This window comes from Nesoenas mayeri (assembly GCF_963082525.1).
Source record: "Nesoenas mayeri genome assembly, chromosome: 3".
In the NCBI taxonomy this organism is placed as follows: Eukaryota; Metazoa; Chordata; class Aves; order Columbiformes; family Columbidae; genus Nesoenas; species Nesoenas mayeri.
In genome coordinates, this window is record NC_137544.1 from 107,235,955 (window position 1) to 107,243,521 (window position 7,567).

A 7,567-nucleotide genomic window follows, 5' to 3' on the forward strand; every position below is an offset into this window, starting at 1 on the left:
CAACCCCTGCCAGCCATGTTCCCCCAAGAGTTTAAATAGCAGGTCTCTGCTAATCCATCCTGTTTTGCCTGAAATGGACTAGGGGTTCTCCCAGTAGCAGCTCGGCAGGTAGAAATCTCCAGGCTGGAACTAAGGACACATTCTTTTAACACAGCTGATAGCAGAGCTGCATCCCCTTGTATGTTGGTGTCATGCTTGTGGTTTGTGTTATGAGAGAAAGCATAGAGAAACTACCTTCCAAAGGGGAATATTTCTAGTGCCATGTAGCTGCTGGACTATCTGTAGTGTTACAGGCTACATAGTAATTTTGGATTCTATTTTTTTTCTCTTCCATCTTGGGGATGAGCAGATGTTATTTGTCCTCCCAATAGGAACATGAATCCTTAGGTATGCAGCTGTCTGCTGAGCATTAGAGAGTAAGGAGGTGATTTGTGTCTCTGGACAACAGTAGCACAACTCTGCTTGCAGAGAAGCAATGGTGACTCTTGGGATGGTGCAGACAAAGTGGGCTAGGAATGAGTCATTGGGTGCTGCAGGTATATGGCTGGCTGTTCCCAGTGGAGCAGAGCTAACAGTTAACATGGGCATAGAGCAGTGGATCTGGATCATGGTGCAAACCCAGGAGAGACTAGCAGCAGGACAGCTGTATGCAGAATGCTGCAGCATTGGTATGGTGTTTACAGAGAGTCAGGCATATTGAAGTGTCAGCATCTGTGGGGTGGGTAAAACAGGTGGTGGTTGTACTTACAGATTTGGCAGTATCTGGATATTGGAAGACTGCAGATGGAAATCAACCTGGTTCAATACAAGAAGCTCATAAATGTGTCCTGTTGTACAAGATTGTGATTCCAGGTGGTGCAATAAAGCAGAGTTTTGTAGCCATAGGAAGGGAATGATTAAGGGTCAAGTGTACTTCAAGAAATAGTTGGCTTAGCTCTGGTTTATGCAATTGCTCATAGTTCTAAGAAGACACGTTGCTGATGCTAAGGCTGGTAAACCAAGCAGAAGACAGTACCTGTGCTTTTGGGATACAGAAGGCCTGGAAGAGCTGTGAGCATGGACTCTTCATGCTAATTGTTGCTGGGTCTATGCTTCCCCCAGTGGTTCTGCAGCTATGACTGGCTTCACAGGCCTGAGAAATGCCACTAAATACCCTGGCCTGACTGGGAACAGAAATTCAGCTGCAGTCTGACTAATCTTGGGATGATTACTGGTAGCAGCATACGTGCATTTCTCAAAATATGGAGTTGGGAAGGTTTTCTCGGTAGGTATTAATAGTTTCTGGAACTTGCAGTCTCTCCCAAAAGATTGGGAGGAGCTGCTTGTTTATGCTGTGAAGCAAAGAGCTCTGCAGAGTTCCCATTCTTGGATGTAGCTTTCAGTACTTTCCTGCTGTCCCAGCACTTGCTGCTATGTCTGAGAGAGCAGTAATGAGTTATTTCAACTTGTGCTTTTAACCACCTGCATTATCACTTAGTGACAGTGGAATATCTGAAATGGATTTGAAATCTGTTTGTAGATCACTGGTCACCTATGAATGAATACAGGCGCTGGTGATCTGTTTTAATCCATCAGATTGTTGCCTGGCTCCAGCTTTGGACCTGCAGCTCACTGTTTTCTGAAAATTGTGGTTCATCTGCTATCAAAATGCTGTCCGGTGGTCAAGCTCTGGTGTGGGCTCAGCCTTGCCTTTTGTTTACTTTTTATATTGTAAAGCCAATGAGAAGGCTCAGATGAGATCAAAGTCCAGCTCAGCTGGGTTTTGTGCTAGTGTGCTAAAAATAATCACAGCTAGGACTGCTTTGTAACTTGAACAGACAAAGCAAGGATGATGCCTGTTTTTCAGGGAAGGGGATTTGGGAAAAGGTGACTTGCCTGTTGTTCCACAGGGAGTTTTTGTCAGAGCCAGAAATTTAACTTGGAACTGAAACTCCACTCTATGGCTCCTGCTGTCTTGATGTGCTGCTGTTGGAAGCGGCCAAATGAGTGCTTGTGACTTTAGTGTGGCTGCAGTTGACTGCTCTTCTGTGCAGATGTGGTAACTGCTGATGTGTGTGTTCTGCCTGTGCTCCAATGCAGTGAAACCTGTTGGCTTCAATGACTTTTAGTGCTCTCTTCCGTGGGTCTGTTTTACTTGGCAGTGGAATTGCAAGGTCACTTTCTGCAAGAGAGGATAGTGGAGTTCTAGGAAGGTGGAAATGTATTGTGAGTGTTGTCTGCTGATACTTTAGCTTCTCGTCAGCACTCAGATGTAGAGTGTAGTGTACGGGTTGTGTGTACTCAACTGCTTCCAGCACCTTAACCTGTTATAGGTAAGGCTGTCAATCTTCCCCGTGATTAAAGGGATTCTCGTTCCCTTTCTGTTTCTTGAGTATAATGTTGCTTTGCTCTTACTTAAAAACTTTCCCAAGCCTGTTCTGTATGGGGAAAATGCCCCTGAGAGTCTGATTCACTAGTGTAAAACAAGGATTAAAATAATTTTAAGGTTCCTGTTTAATGCTAGCCTACTACCTGCTTTGAAAATGACATGCTGCTTTTTTGTGTCTGGTTTAGTTTGGGTCAAGCTTGTTCTGTTTGCTCTCTGGGGAAGTTTAAAAGGGAAGAAAAAAGATAAAAGCCTGGCTCCATAAAACAGCATGGGTTTAGATTGTACCTGTATCTCAGGCCAAAAATACACCTCGGGCTTGGTATAATTTAGTCAGGGGCTTCTAGCTCTTTCTCGATTTCCTTGTCTTTGAAAACTTCGTTAAACAAAACCTTGTTAGGCCTAAGAGGTTAATGAGTAGGTTAGCAGAGATGTTCTAGTAAAGTTAGTCTACTTAAATTTGAGACAGCAATGGATGCCACTGAAAGGGGATGGCCTCACTTCCCTTCTTGTTTTGTTCCTATTGCATCCCTTGGCCCGGTCCTTATGTTTGTGTGGCTTCGTGCCAAGCTGATGTAACTCACTAAAATGGCATGAGATGGGCCAAAATGGAGATAGGCCAAAACAAAAACAGGCTCTGCCAAGTCAGTGCACTGAATCTGTGTTCCTGGAGCAGAGAAGCATGCAGGCCTGTGCAAGGGTGACTCAAAGGGGATGCAGAAGAGACCTTGCTGAGGAGGCTTAAGCTTAGCCCAATTGTGTTTTGAAACCATTGGACCAGCACTGGTCCAGTAAGTGCTTCCCTTCGAGGAGTGAGTGGGTCGTTACTTCTAAACCTCTAGTGGGAAGACCTGGGCCATTTAAATTCAGGGCTGTCTGCATGATGGGGACCACCTTTGAACTGGGGACTGTTACTTTTTATAAAAGTTTGTCTTTCAGAAGGTGCATAGACAGCTGTTGCTGGGAAGTGGTGGTGGCAACTTCTTCAGAAAGATTTCTATCCCTTAGTGTTTAAGAAAATAATAACTCTCCTTGTGTGGGGAGTGCAGCACTGGAAATTTATACCCACTCACAAACCTTTTAAGGGGGGCAGCAAAGTGCTTTTGGATCATGGGTGTGGTAAACATCAGCAAATTGAAACCCGGAGTTAACAGGCAGTGCCACTTTAAAATTTTTCATTCTGCTGTAGAGATTGTTGGCACAACCTCCTTCAGTAAATGTGAGGTTGTTGCCATGGAGGACAGGAAATCCTTTGTCTGCACAGAGAAGGAAAAACACTGGAAACTGTCCTACTGTAAAGCACAGCTGCCTCTGTGCTGGGAGAGGGGTGCTTACTTCTACAGAGGGGTTTCCAAAGTCTTGATTTTTGTCTGCCTATCTTTGCACACATTTGCTCTGTTTCTCAGTGGGCTGCTTGTGCATTTGAAGAAGAGCTGGACAGAGGAAGTGGGAGCAGCTGGTCAAGACTAGTTTTAAGTGCCCTGATTAATGTGAGAAGCAGGAGAGATTTTCACTTGAGAGTAAGATACTTAGCAAATTTACAGTATCTGCCTCTCCTTTTAACTCTTTGGCTCCTCTTATTTCTGTTCTCTCTCCTGTTTGGAGAGGAAGGTATCTGTTTTCTTCCCTTGGACCTCTTAGAGTAGGGGGCATCCCTGCTGTGGCGGGTCTGTGTTCTCTACCTGGTGATCTGAGATGTATCCTGGCTGCTATTGCTGGAGGTAGGAACAGTGTCTCAGGCTATATGCACAACTCTAGCAGCTGGTTATCTGTTCCTACAAACACCTAGATGCTTAGAGCAGGGCTATCCTGATGAGACAGGGAAGAGATGAGATTTGAGGAAGCTCTTCCAGGACATGTTGGTGCCATCTTTCCACTACAGGGTCTGCAAGCAGACCCAGTTTCCTTAGGAGTTGAGACCAGACAAGCCTGTGGTAGGTTAATCAGCTTTGTCAAACCATCACTGTTAAATGCATCAAGTTGTACAAAAATTGAACTGCTTGGTTGCTGCTGGTATGAATACCTACCCCATCATCAGTACTTGTCCTTCTTACCTATGATCTGCTTCAGAGGCTAAAAGAGCAGATTACTGCTGATGCACACCAGTGGTTATTGATCACCTATAGATGGACCACTGGATCAGAACTTTCTCTTCCTTCAGAGATACATTTGTCAGCTGTCTAGTTCTGTCCCATTGCTGTCCTGTCTGTTCATGCTGTTGCAGTCCTGAATTGTGTTAGATACTGAACAGAAACCAAGAAGGCCATGTCCAACTCTGAGTTTTAACCTCTGCTTAGCAATGTTTTCTGGGCCAAGTTTTTGTGCAGATGCTCATGAATCTGAACTTGCTGTTTCAAGGCTACAGAGGATACTCCTGCCTGTAGACCATGGTGTTATGGAAGGTGTCTTGGCTGGAGAGGAAAGGGACCTCTGCTCTTCACCTTCTCATTGTACACCAGTTGTTGTTGCTTTTAATATGGCGTGGTACTTCCTTTGTGTTTAACTGAGCTGTATTGTTCATAATGTTGTATGCTGTTAAATCAACAGTGAGGCCTCTGGGGATACCTCTTTGGAGTTGCTCATAGGGATGGTGTGGGTGGATTTGAAGCACCTTTTGCACCCAGTGTGATGGGAACAGCATCAAAATCCCAGGGCTCTGGTTGTGGTGGCTATACTCCTGGATCCTCCCTGAAGCTACTCCAGGATTTCCCTGGCAGCTGTTTCCAGACTTGCTGTAGACCAGCTTTTATACAGTGCAGAATGATGCAATCCCAGTTCAAACAACCCTCTTGCACTGTTTCTTCTCATACTGGGAGAGTGTCTTCTAATGTAACCTGACATCGTTGTGTTGACTTGGATGAATGCAAGACTCATTTACACTGATAGGGCTCTCTCTGGCTGTATTTGCCCAGCCCTGAGTACAGTGGGTTGTGACGTCTGTCTGGAGTCAACAGGTAGTAACCTGATCCACGTTTTCCTTCTCTGACTGACCATAGAGTGCCACCTCCTCCTTTCTATACCAACTCTCCCTAGGTGTATTTGCACAAGTAAAATCCTACCCTCTGTGCTGTTTTTTTTTCCCATTGATAGCTGATGGTGTGTGTTTTAAATGTCTTTACCTTGATGTGAAATGATTCTTCTGTCCTGATGTGAGACTGGGCTTTTTAGGCCTTGCATCCATCTGTTGCAGAAAGCCTGCATCAACCCTGGGGGAGGCATTCTGGGTTTGGACTGGTGCCATTTGGCCCAATGGCATAGGCCTGGCTGGGTTTCATTAAGGATGCCTGGTCCTCACAGTGTTTCTAGTCCTATGGTCTGTAAAACATGCTAAATGACACAGACTGGTCACTGATGTGAAAAAAACCTTTGCCTGTCCCTTGTGTGTGTGTGTAAAATGAGAAACAAAAGGGAGGAATTAAAGGCAATAAATGAAAAGAGAGATGGTCTCATTGATCTTCAATTCGGTTGTCAGTGACAACCATTCTGGCAGCTGAGTGCAGCATGGAGTCTGCCTTTTATTTTCTAGAGTGACCAGGCCATCCTTTTGTTAAAAGAAGAGGCTCAGGGGAGAGCAAGTGAGCGAATCATCCCTCTCATTAGTCCCCAGGACAGTGTCTCCTTCCTCTGTGGCAGGGGTTGGCAAAAAGAGGAGCCAGAGTTTGGTCTTATGCAGAAAGAAGGAGAAAGCCAATGCCAATGGAGCTGATGCTCCAAAAAAGGACTGTTGGGTATGCATCTGCCCATCTTTTGCATTATGGATGCACACACCTAAAAGCCTTCTTTTGTCAGATCATTCAAGGACCTTTGGAGAGGCTGACTTAAAAAATAAGCCTGCATTATACCAAAAGCAAAATGTAACATGGCATCTGGATGCTGCACGTGGCTCAGCCTTGGGTAAGAGGAGAAGAGGGAAAATACAACATTTATTTCCTGTCCTTGGAACTGTGCGTGTAGTGTTTGCCTGCTTGAGTGAAATTGCAAGCTTGGAGGTTGTGTAGTGAAGGAAGAAAGATGATGCTTGGCTGAAAAACTTTACTTGGGCAGAGTAATTTAGTCTACCAAACTGGTTAATTATAGCAGCTGTGTGGTATATGAGTATGCAAGCCTTCAACCACTAGAGCTTCCTTGGTGCATGCAACAACCAGAGGGAGTTATAACGCAAACAGGGAGTTCTCTGTGGGAGACAGACATCCCTGTGTCTTAGTGGAGAAATCTCTGTAAATAAATTACCTGGCTCTGTTTGGTTGCAGAGTAGCTAAAAAGGAGCAAGGATGGGGGAGGACAGGTGCCCTGACTGATAGCTGAGATATAGATTGCTTTGGTGAATGATGGAGGTGATGACAGCTTCCTCCTCTGACTTTACCTGTGACCAGTTATCACACATTGACATTATGCTATTGAGTATTTCTGCTTGGTGTTCAGTACCCCCCTGTAAGGTGGATTGTGCTGATGAGGAGCCTGCAGTGTGGGCTTGGGGAGTAGGCAATACCAATATCCCATCTAACCCCTTAAGAGGCAAGGTGGAGCAATGGGTCTGGAGTCTTCTGGCAGCTCCCCCATGGACTGAACAGGTAGAGCACTTTAGGGGGGACACTGTGGGAGGTATGAAAAGCAATCAATTCTTTTAAAAGCTGACCATGAGGATGACCATGAGCCAGCACTGTGCCCTTGTGGCCAGGAAGGCCAATGGCATCCTGGGGTGTATTACAAGGGTGGTGGTTAGTAGTTTGAGAGAGGTTCTCCTCCCCTTCTACTCTGTCCTGGTGAGACCACATCTGGAATATTGTGTCCAGTTCTGGGCCCCTCAGTTCAAGAAAGACAGGGAACTGCTGGAGAGAGTCCAGCATAGGGCAACAAAGGTGATTAAGGGAGTGGAGCATCTCCCATGTGGGGAAAGGCTGAGGGAGCTGGGTCTCTTTAGCTTGGAGAAGAGGAGACTGAGGGACGACCTCATTAATGTTTACAGATATATAAAAGGTGAGTGTCACGAGGATGGAGCCAGGCTCTTCTTGGTGACAACCAATGATAGGACAAGGGGTAATGGGTACAAACTGGAACACAAGAGGTTCCACTTAAATTTGAGAAGAAACTTCTTCTCAGTGAGGGTAACAGAGCACTAGAACAGGCTGCCCAGGGGGGTTGTGGAGTTTCCTACTCTGGAGGCATTCAAGACCTGCCTGGACACATTCCTGTGTAACCTCA